Source organism: Coenobita brevimanus, chromosome 9 (assembly GCF_032717465.1).
Source record: "Coenobita brevimanus isolate Jiangsu-jjx chromosome 9, ASM3271746v2, whole genome shotgun sequence".
NCBI classification, from domain to species: domain Eukaryota; kingdom Metazoa; phylum Arthropoda; class Malacostraca; order Decapoda; family Coenobitidae; genus Coenobita; species Coenobita brevimanus.
Window position 1 is genome coordinate 6,974,881 of NC_136962.1, and position 23,383 is coordinate 6,998,263.

Below are 23,383 nucleotides of genomic sequence, written 5' to 3' on the forward strand. Positions count from 1 at the left end.
TGCTAGGCAGCTGCTAGAAGAGTAACTGAACTACTAGAATGAGATAAGGATAGCAAAGAAGAGAGAGAGAGAGAGAGAGAGAGAGAGAGAGAGAGAGAGAGAGAGAGAGAGTTGTTATGTATAATTTAACGTTCGGGAAGATTGTAGATAGATAAATAGATAAACAGACATATATATATATATATATATATATATATATATATATATATATATATATATATATATATATATATATATATTTTATGTGACCGACTCTGGGCATAGGCTTCACAGCCTGCTTTCAAGGCCCAGTAGTCCTCCTACATACCGTGCACCTCTACAGTACATGTCACCACTTCGGCGCTAACACCCACCGTCCATATTGAATACATGCTAGGACTGTCTCATACAGGACTGGTGTATTGGTATTAGCGGGGGTATTTTTATGGCACTAACACCCACCGTCCATATTGAATACATGCTAGGACTGTCTCATACAGGACTGGTGTATTGGTATTAGCGGGGGTATTTTTACGACATGTCGGCGGGTCTTCTGGTAGATCAGTAAAGTCTGCATTTATGAAATTCAAATCCTTAAACTGTTCCCTGCCCCAGCGGGGATTTGAACCTGGGTCCGGTAGGACTGCAGGCCAACTCTCTACCGATTGGGCCACCGCCTCCCCCCAAATAGATACATGCATACACACATACCAAGTACATACATACATACACATAGTTATAAACACAGACAGACAGATAGATAGATAGATAGATAGATAGATATACAAATATAAAGACAGACAGACAGATAGATAAATATAAATATACACACAGACAAATAGATAGAGATATAAAGAGAGAGAATTATGTTGTCACTAATATATTTTCTCTCTCTCTCTCTCTCTCTCTCTCTCTCTCTCTCTCTCTCTCACAGTGTTTAGTAAGAGTAAGATATTTTCTCTAATTTTCTCCCTCCTTCTCTTCCTGTCTCACTCTCTCAACTCTCACGCTGCCTCGCTCTTTCACTTACTCATTCTCTCTTCTTTTTCGTCAAACATTTAGCAAGATTCGGTTCTCTCTCTCTCTCTCTCTCTCTCTCTCTCTCTCTCTCTCTCTCTCTCTCTCTCTCTCTCTCCTTTAAATAAGCTTTTCAGTTCAGTTTTCACAGTAGACGCCAATGACACCATCGAAGAGCATCAAATATCAGTCCAAAACGCAGTAACTATTATGCATATTAGCAGTAATGACGTGAGAGATAAACTTAATAAAATGAACAGTAATAAGACTCCCGGCCCAGACAGTTTCTACCCTAAAATACTGAACAATGTGGTGGATGTAATATGCAGTCCTCTAACATGTATCTTTAACAAGTCCCTACAACAAGGAAAGGTTAACGTGACTCCTATATATAAAAAGGGCAGTAGAGATCAACCAGGTAATTATAGACCAATTAGCCTAACCTCTGTCTTGGGAAAGATCCTCAAATCATTAATTAGAGGTAGGATAGTTGAGTTCCTAGAAACTAATAACGTAATTAGGAACAGCCAGCATGGCTTTAGAACGCGGAGATCATGCGTGACAAATTTAATTGAGTTTTACGAAACACTTTAAAATGAATGATTGTACACACAGCAAAAAAACTATCGTTACAGGGGGGTCCGATGTGTTTCATACTGAACAACCTGGCTGTCTCGCTAGGGTTGGTAAGCCTGACAGTGGGTGAGTTGCCAAATAGGACGAGGTAGAAATATGCATGGGAGAAGCAATGGATATAGCTTATAATAAATATGCAACAAACACACGCAGGGATACCAATGGAGGAGGCTGTTATCAAAAACCTTCATTCGTGTGTCATTTTATATCGCGCAGAAGGTGTAACGAGAGTTTTTTTGTTGTATGTACCAGGTCACTTGATATAATCTACTTAGACTTCCAGAAAGCCTTTGACAAAGTGCCACATGATAAACTAATGACAAAAGTAAGATCACTTGGAACTGACGGAAATATTCATAGGTGGATACATTGCTGGTTAAGTGAGAGAAAGTAACGAGTCATTATAAATGGAATGGAGTCAGACTCGGCTCCAGTGACCAGTGGTGCTCCTCAGGGATTGGTGTTGGGACCCATCCTATTTTATTACATATATTAACGATATCGATGTGGGCCTAAACAACTTCATTTCTAAATCTGCGGACGATACAAAAATCGGCAACACTATGTTAACTGAAGAAGACAGAATTAGCCTTCAAAATGACCTTAACAAAATTGTCAGCTGGTCAGAAAAATGGCAAATGCCCTTCAGTGTAAGTAAATGTCAGGTACTGCAAAGTGGGAAGAAAAACAAAAGGTATGATTACGAAATGAAGGGCCAAATCATTAGCAAGTCCTCACTAGTTAAGGATCTAGGCATACTAATTTCAAACAACCTAAAATGTTCAATTCAATGTATCTCTGCTGCCAATAAAGCCAACAGGGCCCTAGGCTTCATCAAAAGACATTTTACATATAAAAGCAAAGATATTGTAATCCCAGTATACAAAAGCATAGACAGGCCACACTTAAAGTTTGCAGTGCAATTTTGGGCGCCTCACCTAGTTAAAGATATAGAAATACTGGAAGCTGTCCAGCGTAGGGCTACCAAGTTAATCCCGTCCCTGAGGAACAAACCATATCTTGAGGGGCTCAGGGAATTAAACTTATTCTCTCTTAGAAAACGGAGACTCAGGGGACAGCTGATTGAATGTTTTAAGATTCTGAAAGGCTTGAGTAACATTGATTCAGGCAAGCTATTCACAGTAATTGCCGAGACTGTAACTCGAGGAAATGGTATGAAGTTGCAAGCAAGGAGGGCTAATCTTGATACAACCAAAAACTTCTTCACTTACTCTGTTGGAATAAACTCCCTGGGAATGAGATTGAGGGCCGTTTTCACAGTCGTCCCTAACCTTTTGGGCCCGAACGTGTGCCGGGCCCGAACCAAAAGCACCTTTGGATTTCACAGTCGCTCTGAATGGCTGTCGGGAGCTTACTAACGTGGGGACGTCTGCCCGTGTTGATGCGGTAGGGTTGGTAGTTCTGGGTGGCGAAAACACTTTCCATATGTAGAGAATATTTAGAAATTGGAATGTAATGAATGTGATGAATAACATGGCTGGAAAATCCACTTCACACAGTTCTTACTAATATATTCAGGATTGAAGATATTCGTAAGAATGCAGCAAAAATAACGAATAGGAAACGTCATCGGAATGAAGAGCTAACTAACAGCAACCTCACAACGCTTCTACTTGAAATCGGAAGTAAGCTGACTCCCTGATGAATGCTATGTATTGCAAAAAAAGGCTTAAGTAAAAATAACCATGAAGTAACATGTATAACGTCTAATGAGTGATGGTGTGGTTTATTAATGGATATAGTATTAATACATGAACATTTTCTTTTCTAAGTGAGGTGTTAGCTACATCAATTTTTACATCGGGCATCAGATATTAGAATTTTCATGAAAATATGCATCAGACAACGATTCTCGTATTTCTTTCGGGTCCGATTGTTGTGGAGCCTCCACCAGTCTGCGAAAGGCTAGTATTCGGATACATAGTAGAAAGTCTCATAAAAATACACAAACATATATATTTTTTCAATACCGAGTGTGTTTTTTACCCCAGAAATATTACATTGGGTATATAATATTGAAATCTTAATGAAAATATGTTACATGTAATTATTCTTTTACTTTTTTACTTTCGGGACCGACTGTTGGGGAGGCTGCGGGTCCCCCAAGAATGTTCCAGTAATTTGTTCGGGCCGTCCCGAATGCCGTTCCCATCAGAGGCCTCGGAAGGCTGCTTGGGGGCGACTATGAAAACGAAAACGTGCGTTCAGAGGCGAGTAGGCTGTTGGGGACTGCATTGGGGACGACTGTGAAAACGGCCCTGAGAGTGGTACCAAAAAATATTTAAAAAGAGACTGGACATGTATCTCGACGCCATTGGTATCGTTTAGTTAGGATGGAGCAGTTATTGCATATTCGCGTCTACATTCATCTGTCTTTTAAACACAATACACCTAAACTAGTAATCAACACAGACAATATTTTGGGCAAATATAATAAATATTGTATTCATCTGTTTTATATGAAAAAAAAAGTCAGTAAAAAAAAGTCCATGCATAGGGGAAGTATGTGACTGTGTACCTAAATTTTCCATTTTCATATTATTTTCCTTTCTGCCGATCCTATAAAATTCCTTCAGGTTTTTCTTTCCTGCAAGGTATTACTTCCTCTCTTGTTTCCTGTACGGCAAATGCCGGAGGGTCTGGAGGGTGGGGGAGAGAGCCTTCTGCTGTGCTATCCTTTTCTTCTGCTCCAATAATTATTATAGCACTGTATTAGTGTTAAGGCCGGACCGCCTCGTAGGGACCATATGGTCTGTGTATCTATGTAACTCTATGTAACTCTCTCTCTCACCTTTGAATATCCGACATCATCACAGTATAATTCACTCCTTGCTGGTTGAGTGTTTGGGCGAGCGTGTTGGTGTAGTTGGGTGGGACTCTGGCATCCACCCACTCATCCCCTCCACCCCACAAATCCACTTCTGTCCCGAGAGACGAGATATTGAGCCCTGCCCTTTGGATTCGCCAAAGCTGGTGTCTGTTGGGGAGAGAAAGCATTATGTTTGTGTGTGTGTGTGTGTGTGTGTGTGTAAGGGCACCAAAATATAACACACTGCATAATAGCTAGTAACGTGTGTATATAATATAGAAGTTAGATGAAAGTCGTGCCTAGGCGAGAGGGCTAGAGGAAACAGCGATGCACATTCTCAGTTAAGGAATTTCACCCACAGCACAATGACGCCTGATCGGAAACTCCCCAGGCTCGGGAAGGTTCCACACCCCCGTGCCCTTACACGTGACACGACCAGTCCTATACAGGGGAAACGGGAGAGACAGGGCAGAAGGGGTTTATGAGAGAAGAGAGGCAGGGTGAGGAGAGGCAGGAAGGAGTGCGTGGGATTAGCCAGTATAAAACCATCCTTACCTCAGTACTGCTTGTGAACCCCTGACTCATTTGTGTGTGTGTGTGTGTGTGTGTGTGTGTGTGTGTGTGTGTGTGTGTGTGTGTGTGTGTGTGAATTAAACCCCACAGAAGCAAAATATAAAAAGCTATGACAAATTAGTGTATGAGTCTCCTTGGTTACTAGTCAAATACTTCTCCAGTCTGACTACACCTGGCCATCAACTGAGCCAAAAAGGGTTAGGGATCTTTGCCAGGTTAGAATGAACGCATTGTAGTTGTCCATCTCTGAATCTCCTTGGTTACTAGTCAAATCATCCCTAAAACAGTGGTTCCTTATCAGAATTATTGTCTTTTTAATAATTGCAAAAGGAGAGAGAGAGAGAGAGAGAGAGAGAGAGAGAGAGAGAGAGAGAGAGAATAATTGAATCATTGTCCAGCATCTGGATCGATTTAGTTCATGCTAGAGAGAGAGAGAGAGAGAGAGAGAGAGAGAGAGAGAGAGAGAGAGAGAATAATTAAATCATTGTCCAGCGTCTGGATCGATTTAGTTCATGCTAGAGAGAGAGAGAGAGAGAGAGAGAGAGAGAGTGAAAAGTAGTGTGAGACGAGTATCTGATTCTCTCTCTCTCTCTCTCTCTCTCTCTCTCTCTCTCTCTCTCTCTCTCTCTCATTGACGAAACTTCAAAATAACCAAGAGATATATTTAAAGATAATAAAGATAAAACTATGAGTTCTATTATAAAAACCATCACATTGCCTTTACCAGTAATTTCGAAACTGAATTTTTGAGCAATTTGATATATTAAAAAAAATTAAATGGGTTATAATAGTGACAAACAATACCCCCTCACCCATGATATGTAGTGGTGAAGTTGGAGGAGACTAAAAGTCCCCCTACAAGGAGAAGGAGGAACGACGTCTGTACCCCTTTCATGCTTGTAGGTGACTGAGCTTCTTGCAGCAGTGCTGCCAGATGCTCTGGTTCAAACTTCCCCAGATCTGAAGGGCAAATTCCCCAAATTGAAAAGAAATTTCCCATTTTTTAAGCTTCCATTTGTAATTAATATGTTAATGTTATGAGTTATATCTGTAATAAATGTTTTTATACATGAATGATATGTTGTGGGAAAAGAGAAGCATTCATTGCACGCTACTGTACTAGTATATAAAATCCTCTTTCATCGCACATTCTGTTCATAATATTGTATGCAGAACATATAATCTTTGTTCCAGTTGTGAGCATCAACTCACACAGACCAATTTATACTCGTACAGTAATGTAGGGTGGGGGAGGGAGGATTGCGGGGACTAGAATAATGAAAATATATATATATATATATATATATATATATATATATATATATATATATATATATATATATATATATATATATATATATATATATATCACATGAGTTGGTTTGTCTTTGGTTTATTTAATACAAGCCGAAAAGGGCGGACCTTTTCAGTTAGCTCCTGCGGAGGGTTGATTGGGCCTTCGGCCAATATACCTTATATAACTTTTCAACATACAATTAATCCTAATAAATTATATACCAAAACACTCCCTGGATCATGCTGATTCAGACAGTGTATCATATGTGGGGAAGACCCTGAAGGAGCCGAGTTTATAGGTAACAAACATACAAACACTCGCCTTTATTATTATAGATGACCTTAATGCTTTAAGAAGTAAAATAATTTGTCACAAAAAATCGTAACGCCTTGTGGCAACTAAAATCCTTTTCATCGTACTACTTAGTTATACCATTTTCTTATAATATAAACCTATATATTTTAACTTTATAAAGGAAGGACATTCTGTTCTTTCCTGTTCACTACTATGAACACTCCATCATTCAGCACTTAAGATAATTCTGACATTTTACAATAACATGCCTTTAAACAGTAGCTACTGTCTTTTATAAACATTTCAGTCTGAATCACTCTGTTTAGCGTCACACATTACTTTCTGATCTCATACGTCTAATAAGGGTGTTGTCAACTGGCAAATTGAAACAAGGATCCTCTTTCAGGTAGCACTGACTGCAGTAATCCAACTAATGTTTTTGTTGACAGCGAATTTGTTTTGTTTTGTATTGTTTACCCCCTAGAGGGGGTTGTGATTACCCTAAAATTACCCTAGAATGGAAGCATTGGAGTCGCAATTTGTACCCGTACGTTTCCTGTGAGCCCTCGTCCTTGTCCAACCAGCAGAGTTGCTGGTCTTATTCCCGTATACTACGTGTCTAATTTAGTCCAACTCGACTAATAACAGAACAAAATTGACAAGTTACAAACTACACAATTGCCAAAAAGGCATTGTCACCGTGAATGTAGAATGTTGTAATTAAAAAGTATACTAAATACCTTAGATACTGTTTAGCTTTTTACCTTTAAAATCTCATTTCCTTAGATGAACCAGTTATGGTAAATGCACGATCCTTTTTTTTTTCTTTTTTTTTTAATGAAGATGATAGATAGATAGATAGATAGATAGAAGTATTACGTAACTATCAAGAAAGATATTTGGTTCACAGTGAAAACTCCCCAAATTTTGAAGGAAGATTTAATGCACAGTAAAAATTCCCCCAAATTGGACCTGAATTCCCCATTTCCCCATCAGTACCACGCATTCCCCAAATCTAGGGATAATTCCCCATGTTTGGCATCACTGTCTTGCAGGGATTTGAAAATTGGAAATTCTCGGAGCCGAGGTTGTCGCACTGCGCCCCCAAGATTATCGTACAGCTATATATTTTCCAAAACTTAAGTACATTTCTGCCATTTAGTGCATCAATACCATTATTACAGTTTATTTTGACAATGAAAAAAATATATATGTAATACCTTAGCTATATACCGTATGATTTCTTCTCTTACCATATTCTAATTCATGGAAGAAGAAATAATTCGCTAAATTACATGGGATGTCATTTTATTTTAAACATGGACAAAAAAATAAAAATTTCACCATTAAAACTAGCTATGAGTCAAGGATTCAGCAACTCCTGTAGCCAATGAAAACCCTGTGTACATTTACCTATCTTGGTATCTTCCTTCTTTTTGGTCTAGCGTCAGCAAAACCTATCAGAGAGGCTAACACGTCATATATGAGGTCACGCCGCCGCCTCATGACTCCAGTCTAGTGTTTCTTTTCGGCTAGGTGACCCTAACCAATGAGAAGCTAGCTTTATGATTGCTGATATCCTTATTTCATTTCTATTGGCTCTTTGTCCAGCAAAACTAGACTGTTCGACGGAGCTTAACCAGACACAGGTGTAGCTGGGATTATCGTTAATTACCACTACCACCCCCGCTGTCGTAACTCTCCTAATCCAAGTTGCCTGTCTGTTCCTTTTGTACTGCTTATTCTCTTGGCCATAGTCATATTGCCCATGTCCTGTAGTGCACAGAAAAAGATGATGAATTGAATATTACTCCTACCTTGACAAAACAATTCATATTTGGCTAAAGTGCCAATGAGTGGCACACTGTGGCACTCCTTACACCTCTGTTTATCATACACATATAAACACTTCTTGTTTTTTTTTCCTTACCCTCTCACACTAAGGCTTCCTATCTTTCCATACCCTATCTTTTTGCTTTCTTCGGCAAATCTTCCCATTCCTTATTTCGTATTTTCAGCCTTCTTTCTCTTCCCACTAATCCCCCGACGCCACCAGCTCTCACCATCCCTGAGTCCTCCCCTCCCTCCTCCCCTCACGACCAGCATCCCTGTCCTCCCAAGATTAAAGGCATATCCCCCAACCCAACGGCCTCTGTCCCTCCCATGTCCGCCTGTCTCTCTCCTTCCCCCACCTTATGAATAAAAATATATAAAAAACTATAATGGCCTTGGCAGGTCATTATGCCTTGCAGTTGAGAAGCTCATAATGACCCGTCCTCGGCCTCCGCCCCAGCCTATACTGTTTTTTTTTTTTTTTTTTTTTTTTAATGGAGGCGAAGATGCACTTGACAGGTTGGTGATAATTGGCTGATTGCAACATGTCCGAATAACATTTACTAAGCCAAATTTCCCCCTCAGATATATGTTGTTAATTAATAATGCTAACGAGTACAGAGATTATGAAGTAAGGTTGCATTCAGCCAGTCATTACCAACCTGTCAAGTGCACCTTCGCCTCAAAAAAAAAAATAATAATAAAAAAAAATAACAGTATAGGCTACTCAAGCAGGACTTAAACAGTTGTATTTCAAAATTAATAAGTTTTTTAATAAAATAAACAACTACAGTACATTCAGATGTAATTACAGTACATAGTACACAACACTGGAATTATAGTACAAATACGATAATTATCGTACTGTTTCCACCCCTGCGTTCGTTCGTTCGTTTTAAGATTCCCTCCACCTATGGTGGAGACCTGGCCATATATTAGCCCTCTCCTGTTATATATATGTATATATATATATATATATATATATATATATATATATATATATATATATATATATATATATATATATATGCCAAATTAGGTAAATTGCCTGTTTATTCAAATTAGGCAAGTTTCTTGCATAGTTTGCAAGGCTAGTATTGCTGTTGCACATTTTACTATATGGATAATATTTCTGCATTGTTAACAAAATACGCAATTGCAATTTTTGCTAAATTTTTAAATTAAATAATTATTTTTTGTACCTATATTGTTGAGTAGAAGAAATTTGTGAGGGTAGGACAAAAAGGGAAGGGAAGGGAAGGGATGGGAATGGAAGATGAGTGGGGAGAGAATTATAGAGAAGAAACAGGAAGAGAGGAGAAATATAAAAATATATATTTTGAAAGGATTATATTCTTAGATAGATAAATGTAGATAGACAGAGAAACGACGTTATACTCTGAAGATACAGAGATATTTTTTGAATGAGAGTGGTTAGATTAGAAGTGAAGCTTGGACGTTGTTGGAGGGACACAAGAGTGTGAGCAGTGGAAATGAGTTATGTGAGAGGAGCCTGTGGAGTCACGTGGAGAGAGAGACTGACAAATGAGGATGTGAAGGAGCGTTGTGGTGTGGATGTGGATGTGATAGGAAGCGTTAGGAGAAACACATTGAGGTGGTTTGGCCATGTGGAGAGGATAGAGAGCGAGAGACTGACATGGAGAGTGTATGTGAGTGAGGTGCATGGGGAGAGAGGTAGGAGGAGGCCAAGGATGAGATGGAGGAATGAAGTGGAGATGTTTAAGAGAGAGGGGGGGCGTGAGTTGGGAGCAGGGCAGTGAAATGGCGGGGGACAGGAAGACGTGAAGGCGATTTGTTTGTGGCCACCCCGTATGGGATTAAGGCTTCTGGCAATAGATAGATAGATAGATTCACACAACTAAATCATCGACTGAATATGTAATTCCTTTCACAGAAAAATGTTTTTTAGTCTAACTGTCCAAGACGGCAAATGTATGCATGCACGGGGGAGTGAATCGCACTCTTAGGGCAGTTTGGCGGCGGCCACCTGAGAATTTCAACACCGTTAGTTATTGCCACATCACTGCCGCAACGCATGTGTAATTACTCTTGCTCACCTCTCTCTCACTTCTCTGTCTGTCTGTCTGTCTGTCTGTCTGTTGGTGGTAATAAATTTGTCTTTATTACAGCCACCCAAACACCAGCACAGGTGTTCTCATGAGTGTGACTCACCCGCCTACATGCAGATGCACACATGCACACAGGCTAGCACAGTGGTACAGTTTTTGGTTCTTGGTGGTAATAAATTATTACAGCCACTCATATGGCTTTCTATTTTATCAAGGCAATTTGGACGGGGCTGCCTGAGACCCATGTCCAGTAGTGCACAGAAAAAGATGATGAATTGAATATTACTCCTACCTTGACAAAACAATTCATATTTGGCTAAAGTGCCAATGAGTGGCACAGTGTGGCACTCCTTACACCTCTGTTTATCATACACATATAAGAACATAAGAACATAAGAAGAGAGGATAACTGCAGTAAGCCGGTTGGCCCATGCTAGGCAGCTCCTAGAAGAGTAACTGAACTACTAGAATGAGATAAGGATAGCAAAGACGAAGGCTCTCCCCCGCCCTCCAAACCCTCCAGCCGAAGCCGGCAGGAAAAAGTCAGAAAGAACACCAAGCCGTATAGAAAAACTGGCGTGGACATTTTACAGGAAAGTGTGAAAGGAGAATAGAGACTATCACATTGTAACCTGAAAAGGAAAAATTATGAATTAGTATTGGTTATATGATTTTCTTTTTTCTATATCCACCCCTTATTTGTCATATGCTTATCTAGCCTATGCTTGAAACTCTCAATGGAAGAGGCAGCAACTACTTTACTAGGTAGCTTATTCCATTCGTCTACTACTCGATTACCAAACCAATTTCTACCTATTTTCTTACTGAAACGTAATTTTTCTAGTTTGAAACCATTATTTCTAGTTCTATCCTGTATGCTCACTTTAAGTACCTTGCTAATATCTCCCTTATTTATACCCTTCATCCACTTAAACACCTCTATTAAGTCTCCCCTTACTCTACGCCTCTCTAGCGAATGCAGTCTTAGTCTTTTCAGTCTGTCTTCATATGACAGGTTCCGGACGTCATGTATCATTTTTGTCATTCTTCTCTGTACATTTTCTAACGAATTAATATCCATTCTATAGTAAGGACACCAAAATTGTACTGCGTAGTCTAAATGTGGCCTTACTAATGCTAGATAAAGTTTCATTATTACTTTAGATGATCTATTGCTCACGTTTCTCGAAATAAATCCTAGGACCCTATTTGCTTTATTTCTCGCATTTATACATTGTTGCCTTGGTTTAAGGTCATTACTAATCATAACTCCTAGCTCTCTCTCGCATTCCGATTTGCTAATTTCTTTGTTATCTAGCTGTATTTAGTATCTCCAATGGTCTTGCCTACGTTAAGTACTTTACATTTTTCAACGTTAAATTCCATTTGCCAAGTTTTAGACCATTTGGACAATGTATCGAGGTCTTTTTGTAAATTATGGCAATTGTCAGTCGAGTTAATGATACGCCCTATTTTTGTATCGTCGGCAAATTTGCTGATGTTGCTATTGACTCCTAAGTCTAGATCATTTATATATATGATAAATAATAAGGGACCGAGTACTGAATCCTGTGGTACACCGTTAGTTACTAATCCCCAGTCCGACTTAGTTCCATTTATTTATACTCTCTGCTTTCGTCCTTTCAGCCAGGATTCTATCCATTTTAAGATATCGCCGTCTATACCGTGTGCTCGAACCTTTCTAACTAACCTTTCGTGTGGGACCCTATCAAAAGCTTTACTAAAGTCCAGATAAATAACATCGTAAGCTTTATCGCTATCTACCGCCTCATAGACCTCCGAGTAGAATGACAACGAGTTTGTGAGGCAGGATCGTCCTTGCCTGAATCCGTGCTGACTTTCGTTTATACGATTAAATCTTTCTAAGTGTTCTCTAATCTTATTTGCCAAAATTGACTCTAACATTTTTCCTACTATTGACGTTAGACTTATCGGACGATAATTCGACGCAGCTGATTTATCACCCTTTTTAAAGATGGGCACTACGTTTGCGGTGTTCCACGCCTCGGGAACTTCTCCTGAACTTAAAGAGTCATTAAATAATGTTGAAAGTGGCTGACATAATTCTTCTTTGGTTTCTTTTATAATTTTTGCATATATATCGTCCGGACCTGGCGATTTTTGAGGTTTTAACTTATTAATTTCTTTCAATACGTCCTCCTTACTAATGGTTATTTTACTAAGAATATTTTCCGTATTCTCATCGTAAATATTCTTGTTTTTTTTTTTTCCTTACCCTCTCACACTAAGGCTTCCTATCTTTCCATACCCTATCTTTTTGCTTTCTTCGACAAATCTTCCCATTCCTTATTTCGTATTTTCAGCCTTCTTTCTCTTCCCACTAATCCCCCGACGCCACCAGCTCTCACCATCCCTGAGTCCTCCCCTCCCTCCTCCCCTCACCACCAGCATCCCTGTCCTCCCAAGATTAAAGGCATATCCCCCAACCCAACGGCCTCTGTCCCTCCCATGTCCACCTGTCTCTCTCCTTCCCCCACCTTATGAATAAAAATATATAAAAAACTATAATGGCCTTGGCAGGTCATTATGCCTTGCAGTTGAGAAGCTCATAATGACCCGTCCTCGGCCTCCGCCCCAGCCTATACTGTTTTTTTTTTTTTTTTATGGAGGCGAAAATGCACTTGACAGGTTGGTGATAATTGGCTGATTGCAACATGTCCGAATAACATTTACTAAGCCAAATTTCCCCCTCAGATATATGTTGTTAATTAATAATGCTAACGAGTACAGAGATTATGAAGTAAGGTTGCATTCAGCCAGTCATTACCAACCTGTCAAGTGCAGCTTCGCCTCAAAAAAAAAAAAAAAAAAAAAAAAAAACAGTATAGGCCACTCAAGCAGGACTTAAACAGTTGTATTTCAAAATTAATAAGTTTTTTAATAAAATAAACAACTACAGTACATTTAGATGTAATTACAGTACATAGTACACAGCACTGGAATTATGGTACAAATACGATAATTATCGTACTGTTTCCACCCCTGTGTTCGTTCGTTCGTTTTAAGATTCCCTCTACCTATGGTGGAGACCTGGCCATATATTAGCCCTGTCCTGTATATATATATATATATATATATATATATATATATATATATATATATGCCAAATTAGGTAAATTGCTTGTTTGTTCAAATTAGGCAAGTTTCTTGCATAGTTTGCAAGGCTAGTATTGCTGTTGCACATTTTACTATATGGATAATATTTCTGCATTGTTAACAAAATACGCAATTGCAATTTTTCCTAAATTTTTAAATTAAATAATTATTTTTTGTACCTATATTTTTGAGTAGAAGAAATTTGTGAGGGTAGGACAAAAAAGGGAAGGGAAAGGAAGGGATGGGAATGGAAGATGAGTGGGGAGAGAATCATAGCGAAGAAACAGGAAGAGAGGAGAAATATAAAAATATATATTTTGAAAGGATTATATTCTTAGATAGATAAATGTAGATAGACAGAGAAACGACGTTATACTCTGAAGATATAGAGATATTTTTTGAATGAGAGTGGTTAGATTAGAAGTGAAGCTTGGACGTTGTTGGAGGGACACAAGAGTGTGAGCAGTGGAAATGAGTTATTTGAGAGGAGCCTGTGGAGTCACGTGGAGAGAGAGACTGACAAATGAGGATGTGAAGGAGCGTTGTGGTGTGGATGTGGATGTGATAGGAAGCGTTAGGAGAAACACATTGAGGTGGTTTGGCCATGTGGAGAGGATAGAGAGCGAGAGACTGACATGGAGAGTGTATGTGAGTGAGGTGCATGGGGAGAGAGGTAGGGGGAGGCCAAGGACGAGATGGAGGAATGAAGTGGAGATGTATAAGAGAGAGGGGGAGGGGGTGAGTTGGGAGCAGGGCAGTGAAATAGCGGGGGACAGGAAGACGTGAAGGCGATTTGTTTGTGGCCACCCCGTATGGGATTAAGGCTTCTGGCAATAGATAGATAGATAGATTCACACAACTAAATCATCGACTGAATATGTAATTCCTTTCACAGAAAAATGTTTTTTAGTCTAACTGTCCAAGACGGCAAATGTATGCATGCACGGGGGAGTGATTCACACTCTTAGGGCAGTTTGGCGGCGGCCACCTGAGAATTTCAACACCGTTAGTTATTGCCACATCACTGCCGCAACGCATGTGTAATTACTCTTGCTCACCTCTCTCTCACTTCTCTGTCTGTCTGTCTGTCTGTCTGTCTGTTGGTGGTAATAAATTTGTCTTTATTACAGCCACCCATACACCAGCACAGGTGTTCTCATGAGTGTGACTCACCCGCCTGCATGCAGATGCACACATGCACACAGGCTAGCACAGTGGTACAGTTTTTGTTCTTGGTGGTAATAAATTATTACAGCCACTCATATGGCTTTCTATTTTATCAAGGCAGTTTGGACGGGGCTGCCTGAGACCCATGTCCAGTAGTGCACAGAAAAATATGATGAATTGAATATTACTCCTACCTTGACAAAACAATTCATATTTGGCTAAAGTGCCAATGAGCGGCACAGTGTGGCACTCCTTACACTTCTGTTTATCATACACATATAAGAACATAAGAACAGAAGAAGAGAGGATAACTGCAGTAAGCCGGTTGGCCCATGCTAGGCAGCTCCTAGAAGAGTAACTGAACTACTAGAATGAGATAAAGATAGCAAAGACGAAGGCTCTCCCCCGCCCTCCAAACCCTCCAGCCGAAGCCGGCAGGAAAAAGTCAGAAAGAACACCAAGCCGTATAGAAAAACTGGCGTGGACATTTTACAGGAAAGTGTGAAAGGAGAATAGAGACTATCACATTGTAACCTGAAAAGGAAAAATTATGAATTAGTATTGGTTATATGATTTTCTTTTTTCTATATCCACCCCTTATTTGTCATATGCTTATCTAGCCTATGCTTGAAACTCTCAATGGAAGAGGCAGCAACTACTTTACTAGGTAGCTTATTCCATTCGTCTACTACTCGATTACCAAACCAATTTCTACCTATTTCCTTACTGAAACGTAATTTTTCTAGTTTGAAACCATTATTTCTAGTTCTATCCTGTATGCTCACTTTAAGTACCTTGCTAATATCTCCCTTATTTATACCCTTCATACACTTAAACACCTCAATTAAGTCTCCCCTTACTCTACGCCTCTCTAGCGAATGCAGTCTTAGTCTTTTCAGTCTGTCTTCATATGACAGGTTCCGGACGTCATGTATCATTTTTGTCATTATTCTCTGTACATTTTCTAACGAATTAATATCCATTCTATAGTAAGGACACCAAAATTGTACTGCGTAGTCTAAATGTGGCCTTACTAGTGCTAGATAAAGTTTCATTATTACTTTAGATGATCTATTGCTCACGTTTCTCGAAATAAATCCTAGGACCCTATTTGCTTTATTTCTCGCATTTATACATTGTTGCCTTGGTTTAAGGTCATTACTAATCATAACTCCTAGCTCTCTCTCGCATTCCGATTTGCTAATTTCTTTGTTATCTAGCTGTATTTAGTATCTCCAATGGTCTTGCCTACGTTAAGTACTTAACATTTTTCAACGTTAAATTCCATTTGCCAAGTTTTAGACCATTTGGACAATGTATCGAGGTCTTTTTGTAAAATATGGCAATTGTCAGTCGAGTTAATGATACGCCCTATTTTTGTATCGTCGGCAAATTTGCTGATGTTGCTATTGACTCCTAAGTCTAGATCATTTATATATATGATAAATAATAAGGGACCGAGTACTGAATCCTGTGGTACACCGTTAGTTACTAATCCCCAGTCCGACTTTGTTCCATTTATTTATACTCTCTGCTTTCGTCCTTTCAGCCAGGATTCTATCCATTTTAAGATATCGCCGTCTATACCGTGTGCTCGAACCTTTCTAACTAACCTTTCGTGTGGGACCCTATCAAAAGCTTTACTAAAGTCCAGATAAATAACATCGTAAGCTTTATCGCTATCTACCGCCTCATAGACCTCCGAGTAGAATGACAACCAGTTTGTGAGGCAGGATCGTCCTTGCCTGAATCCGTGCTGACTTTCGTTTATACGATTAAATCTTTCTAAGTGTTCTCTAATCTTATTTGCTAAAATTGACTCTAACATTTTTCCTACTATTGACGTTAGACTTATCGGACGATAATTCGACGCAGCTGATTTATCACCCTTTTTAAAGATGGGCACTACGTTTGCGGTGTTCCACGCCTCGGGAACTTCTCCTGAACTTAAAGAGTCATTAAATAATGTTGAAAGTGGCTGACATAATTCTTCTTTGGTTTCTTTTATAATTTTTGCATATATATCGTCCGGACCTGGCGATTTTTGAGGTTTTAACTCATTAATTTCTTTCAATACGTCCTCCTTACTAATGGTTCTTTTACTAAGAATATTTTCCGTATTCTCATCGTAAATATTCTTCTTTTTTTTTTCCTTACCCTCTCACACTAAGGCTTCCTATCTTTCCATACCCTATCTTTTTGCTTTCTTCGGCAAATCTTCCCATTCCTTATTTCGTATTTTCAGCCTTCTTTCTCTTCCCACTAATCCCCCGACGCCACCAGCTCTCTCCATCCCTGAGTCCTCCCCTCCCTCCTCCCCTCACCACCAGCATCCCTGTCCTCCCAAGATTAAAGGCATATCCCCCAACCCAACGGCCTCTGTCCCTCCCATGTCCGCCTGTCTCTCTCCTTCCCCCACCTTATGAATAAAAATATATAAAAAACTATAATGGCCTTGGCAGGTCATTATGCCTTGCAGTTGAGAAGCTCATAATGACCCGTCCTCGGCCTCCGCCCCAGCCTATACTGTTTTATTTTTTTTTTTATTATTTTTTTTTTTTTATGGAGGCGAAGATGCACTTGACAGGTTGGTGATAATTGGCTGATTGCAACATGTCCGAATAACATTTACTAAGCCAAATTTCCCCCTCAGATATATGTTGTTAATTAATAATGCTAACGAGTACAGAGATTATGAAGTAAGGTTGCATTCAGCCAGTCATTACCAACCTGTCAAGTGCAGCTTCGCCTCAAAAAAAAAAAAAAAAAAAAAAACAGTATAGGCCACTCAAGCAGGACTTAAACAGTTGTATTTCAAAATTAATAAGTTTTTAAATAAAATAAACAACTACAGTACATTCAGATGTAATTACAGTACATAGTACACAGCACTGGAATTATAGTACAAATACGATAATTATCGTACTGTTTCCACCCCTGCGTTCGTTCGTTCGTTTTAAGATTCCCTCCACCTATGGTGGAGACCTGGCCATATATTAGCCCTGTCCTGTTATATATATATGCCAAATTAGGTAAATTGCCTGTTTGTTCAAATTAGGCAAGTTTCTTGCATAGTTTGCAAGGCTAGTATTGCTGTTGCACATTTTACTATATGGATAATATTTCTGCATTGTTAACAAAATACGCAATTGCAATTTTTGCTACATTTTTAAATTAAATAATTATTTTTTGTACCTATATTGTTGAGTAGAAGATATTTGTGAGGGTAGGACAAAAAAGGGAAGGGAAGGGAAGGGATGGGAATGGAAGATGAGTGGGGAGAGAATTATAGAGAAGAAACAGGAAGAGAGGAGAAATATAAAAATATATATTTTGAAAGGATTATATTCTTAGATAGATAAATGTAGATAGACAGAGAAACGAAGTTATACTCTGAAGATATAGATATTTTTTGAATGAGAGTGGTTAGATTAGAAGTGAAGCTTGGACGTTGTTGGAGGGACACAAGAGTGTGAGCAGTGGAAATGAGTTATGTGAGAGGAGCCTGTGGACTCAAGTGGAGAGAGAGACTGACAAATGAGGATGTGAAGGAGCGTTGTGGTGTGGATGTGGATGTGATAGGAAGCGTTAGGAGAAACACATTGAGGTGGTTTGGCCATGTGGAGAGGATAGAGAGCGAGAGACTGACATGGAGAGTGTATGTGAGTGAGGTGCATGGGGAGAGAGGTAGGAGGAGGCCAAGGATGAGATGGAGGAATGAAGTGGAGATGTTTAAGAGAGAGGGGGGGGGGTGAGTTGGGAGAAGGGCAGTGAAATGGCGGGGGACAGGAAGACGTGAAGGCGATTTGTTTGTGGCCACCCCGTATGGGATTAAGGCTTCTGGCAATAGATAGATAGATTCACACAACTAAATCATCGACTGAATATGTAATTCCTTTCACAGAAAAATGTTTTTTAGTCTAACTGTCCAAGACGGCAAATGTATGCATGCACAGGGGAGTGAATCGCACTCTTAGGGCAGTTTGGCGGCGGCCACCTGAGAATTTCAACACCGTTAGTTATTGCCACATCACTGCCGCAACGCATGTGTAATTACTCTTGCTCACCTCTCTCTCACTTCTCTGTCTGTCTGTCTGTCTGTCTGTCTGTCTGTTGGTGGTAATAAATTTGTCTTTATTACAGCCACCCAAACACCAGCACAGGTGTTCTCATGAGTGTGACTCACCCGCCTATATGCAGATGCACACATGCACGCAGGCTAGCACAGCGGTACAGTTTTTGGTTCTTGGTGGTAATAAATTATTACAGCCACTCATATGGCTTTCTATTTTATCAAGGCAATTTGGACGGGGCTGCCTGAGACCCATGTCCAGTAGTGCACAGGAAAAGATGATGAATTGAATATTACTCCTACCTTGACAAAACAATTCATATTTGGCTAAAGTGCCAATGAGTGGCACACTGTGGCACTCCTTACACCTCTGTTTATCATACACATATAAGAACATAAGAACATAAGAAGAGAGGATAACTGCAGTAAGCCGGTTGACCCATGCTAGGCAGCTCCTAGAAGAGTAACTGAACTACTAGAATGAGATAAGGATAGCAAAGACGAAGGCTCTCCCCCGCCCTCCAAACCCTCCAGCCGAAGCCGGCAGGAAAAAGTCAGAAAGAACACCAAGCCGTATAGAAAAACTGTTGTGGACATTTTACAGGAAAGTGTGAAAGGAGAATAGAGACTATCACATTGTAACCTGAAAAGGAAAAATTATGAATTAGTATTGGTTATATGATTTTCTTTTTTCTATATCCACCCCTTATTTGTCATATGCTTATCTAGCCTATGCTTGAAACTCTCAATGGAAGAGGCAGCAACTACTTTACTAGGTAGCTTATTCCATTCGTCTACTACTCGATTACCAAACCAATTTCTACCTATTTCCTTACTGAAACGTAATTTTTCTAGTTTGAAACCATTATTTCTAGTTCTATCCTGTATGCTCACTTTAAGTACCTTGCTAATATCTCCCTTATTTATACCCTTCATACACTTAAACACCTCAATTAAGTCTCCCCTTACTCTACGCCTCTCTAGCGAATGCAGTCTTAGTCTTTTCAGTCTGTCTTCATATGACAGGTTCCGGACGTCATGTATCATTTTTGTCATTATTCTCTGTACATTTTCTAACGAATTAATATCCATTCTATAGTAAGGACACCAAAATTGTACTGCGTAGTCTAAATGTGGCCTTACTAATGCTAGATAAAGTTTCATTATTACTTTAGATGATCTATTGCTCACGTTTCTCGAAATAAATCCTAGGACCCTATTTGCTTTATTTCTCGCATTTATACATTGTTGCCTTGGTTTAAGGTCATTACTAATCATAACTCCTAGCTCTCTCTCGCATTCCGATTTGCTAATTTCTTTGTTATCTAGCTGTATTTAGTATCTCCAATGGTCTTGCCTACGTTAAGTACTTAACATTTTTCAACGTTAAATTCCATTTGCCAAGTTTTAGACCATTTGGACAATGTATCGAGGTCTTTTTGTAAAATATGGCAATTGTCAGTCGAGTTAATGATACGCCCTATTTTTGTATCGTCGGCAAAATTTGCTGATGTTGCTATTGACTCCTAAGTCTAGATCATTTATATATATGATAAATAATAAGGGACCGAGTACTGAATCCTGTGGTACACCGTTAGTTACTAATCCCAGTCCGACTTTGTTCCATTTATTTATACTCTCTGCTTTCGTCCTTTCAGCCAGGATTCTATCCATTTTAAGATATCGCCGTCTATACCGTGTGCTCGAACCTTTCTAACTAACCTTTCATGTGGGACCCTATCAAAAGCTTTACTAAAGTCCAGATAAATAACATCGTAAGCTTTATCGCTATCTACCGCCTCATAGACCTCCGAGTAGAATGACAACCAGTTTGTGAGGCAGGATCGTCCTTGCCTGAATCCGTGCTGACTTTGCTGACTTTCGTTTATACGATTAAATCTTTCTAAGTGTTCTCTAATCTTATTTGCTAAAATTGACTCTAACATTTTTCCTACTATTGACGTTAGACTTATCGGACGATAATTCGACGCAGCTGATTTATCACCCTTTTTAAAGATGGGCACTACGTTTGCGGTCTTCCACGCCTCGGGAACTTCTCCTGAACTTAAAGAGTCATTAAATAATGTTGAAAGTGGCTGACATAATTCTTCTTTGGTTTCTTTTATAATTTTTGCATATATATCGTCCGGACCTGGCGATTTTTGAGGTTTTAACTTATTAATTTCTTTCAATACGTCCTCCTTACTAATGGTTATTTTACTAAGAATATTTTCCGTATTCTCATCGTAAATATTCTTCTTTTTTTTTTCCTTACCCTCTCACACTAAGGCTTCCTATCTTTCCATACCCTATCTTTTTGCTTTCTTCGGCAAATCTTCCCATTCCTTATTTCGTATTTTCAGCCTTCTTTCTCTTCCCACTAATCCCCCGACGCCACCAGCTCTCACCATCCCTGAGTCCTCCCCTCCCTCCTCCCCTCACCACCAGCATCCCTGTCCTCCCAAGATTAAAGGCATATCCCCCAACCCAACGGCCTCTGTCCCTCCCATGTCCGCCTGTCTCTCTCCTCCCCCCACCTTATGAATAAAAATATATAAAAAACTATAATGGCCTTGGCAGGTCATTATGCCTTGCAGTTGAGAAGCTCATAATGACCCGTCCTCGGCCTCCGCCCCAGCCTATACTGTTTTTTTTTTTTTTTTTTTTTTTTTTTTATGGAGGCGAAGATGCACTTGACAGGTTGGTGATAATTGGCTGATTGCAACATGTCCGAATAACATTTACTAAGCCAAATTTCCCCCTCAGATATATGTTGTTAATTAATAATGCTAACGAGTACAGAGATTATGAAGTAAGGTTGCATTCAGCCAGTCATTACCAACCTGTCAAGTGCAGCTTCGCCTCAAAAAAAAACAAAAAAACAAAAAAAAAACAGTATAGGCCACTCAAGCAGAACTTAAACAGTTGTATTTCAAAATTAATAAGTTTTTTAATAAAATAAACAACTACAGTACATTCAGATGTAATTACAGTACATAGTACACAGCACTGGAATTATAGGACAAATACGATAATTATCGTACTGTTTCCACCCCTGCGTTCGTTCGTTCGTTTTAAGATTCCCTCTACCTATGGTGGAGACCTGGCCATATATTAGCCCTGTCCTGTTATATATATGTATATATATATATATATATATATATATATATATATATATATATATATATATATATATATATATATATATATGTATATATATATGCCAAATTAGGTAAATTGCCTGTTTGTTCAAATTAGGCAAGTTTCTTGCATAGTTTGCAAGGCTAGTATTGCTGTTGCACATTTTACTATATGGATAATATTTCTGCATTGTTAACAAAATACGCAATTGCAATTTTTGCTAAATTTTTAAATTAAATAATTATTTTGTGTACCTATATTGCTGAGTAGAAGAAATTTGTGAGGGTAGGACAAAAAAGGGAAGGGAAGGGAAGGGATGGGAATGGAAGATGAGTGGGGAGAGAATTATAGAGAAGAAACAGGAAGAGAGGAGAAATATAAAAATATATATTTTGAAAGGATTATATTCTTAGATAGATAAATGTAGATAGACAGAGAAACGACGTTATACTCTGAAGATAAAGAGATATTTTTTGAATGAGAGTGGTTAGATTAGAAGTGAAGCTTGGACGTTGTTGGAGGGACACAAGAGTGTGAGCAGTGGAAATGAGTTATGTGAGAGGAGCCTGTGGACTCACGTGGAGAGAGAGACTGACAAATGAGGATGTGAAGGAGCGTTGTGGTGTGGATGTGGATGTGATAGGAAGCGTTAGGAGAAACACATTGAGGTGGTTTGGCCATGTGGAGAGGATGGATAGCGAGAGACTGACATGGAGAGTGTATGTGAGTGAGGTGCATGGGGAGAGAGGTAGGGGGAGGCCAAGGATGAGATGGAGGGATGAAGTGGAGAGGTATAAGAGAGAGGGGGAGGGGGTGAGTTGGGAGCAGGGCAGTGAAATGGCGGGGGACAGGGCGACGTGAAGGCGATTTGTTTGTGGCCACCCCGTATGGGATTAAGGCTTCCGGCAATAGATAGATAGATAGATTCACACAACTAAATCATCGACTGAATATGTAATTCCTTTCACAGAGAAATGATTTTTAGTCTAACTGTCCAAGACGGCAAATGTATGCATGCACGGGGGAGTGATTCACACTCTTAGGGCAGTTTGGCGGCGGCCACCTGAGAATTTCAACACCGTTAGTTATTGCCACATCACTGCCGCAACGCATGTGTAATTACTCTTGCTCACCTCTCTCTCACTTGTCTGTCTGTCTGTCTGTCTGTCTGTCTGTCTCTCTCTCTCTTTCCTATTTTAATCAAGTAACCACTTATAAATGAGTTTTAAATACTCTGTGTAGATGTAATTCAGTAAAAAGCTAAATCGTTTTTATGAATGATTCGCATTTTGAGGATAAAAATGGTGACACAGTAT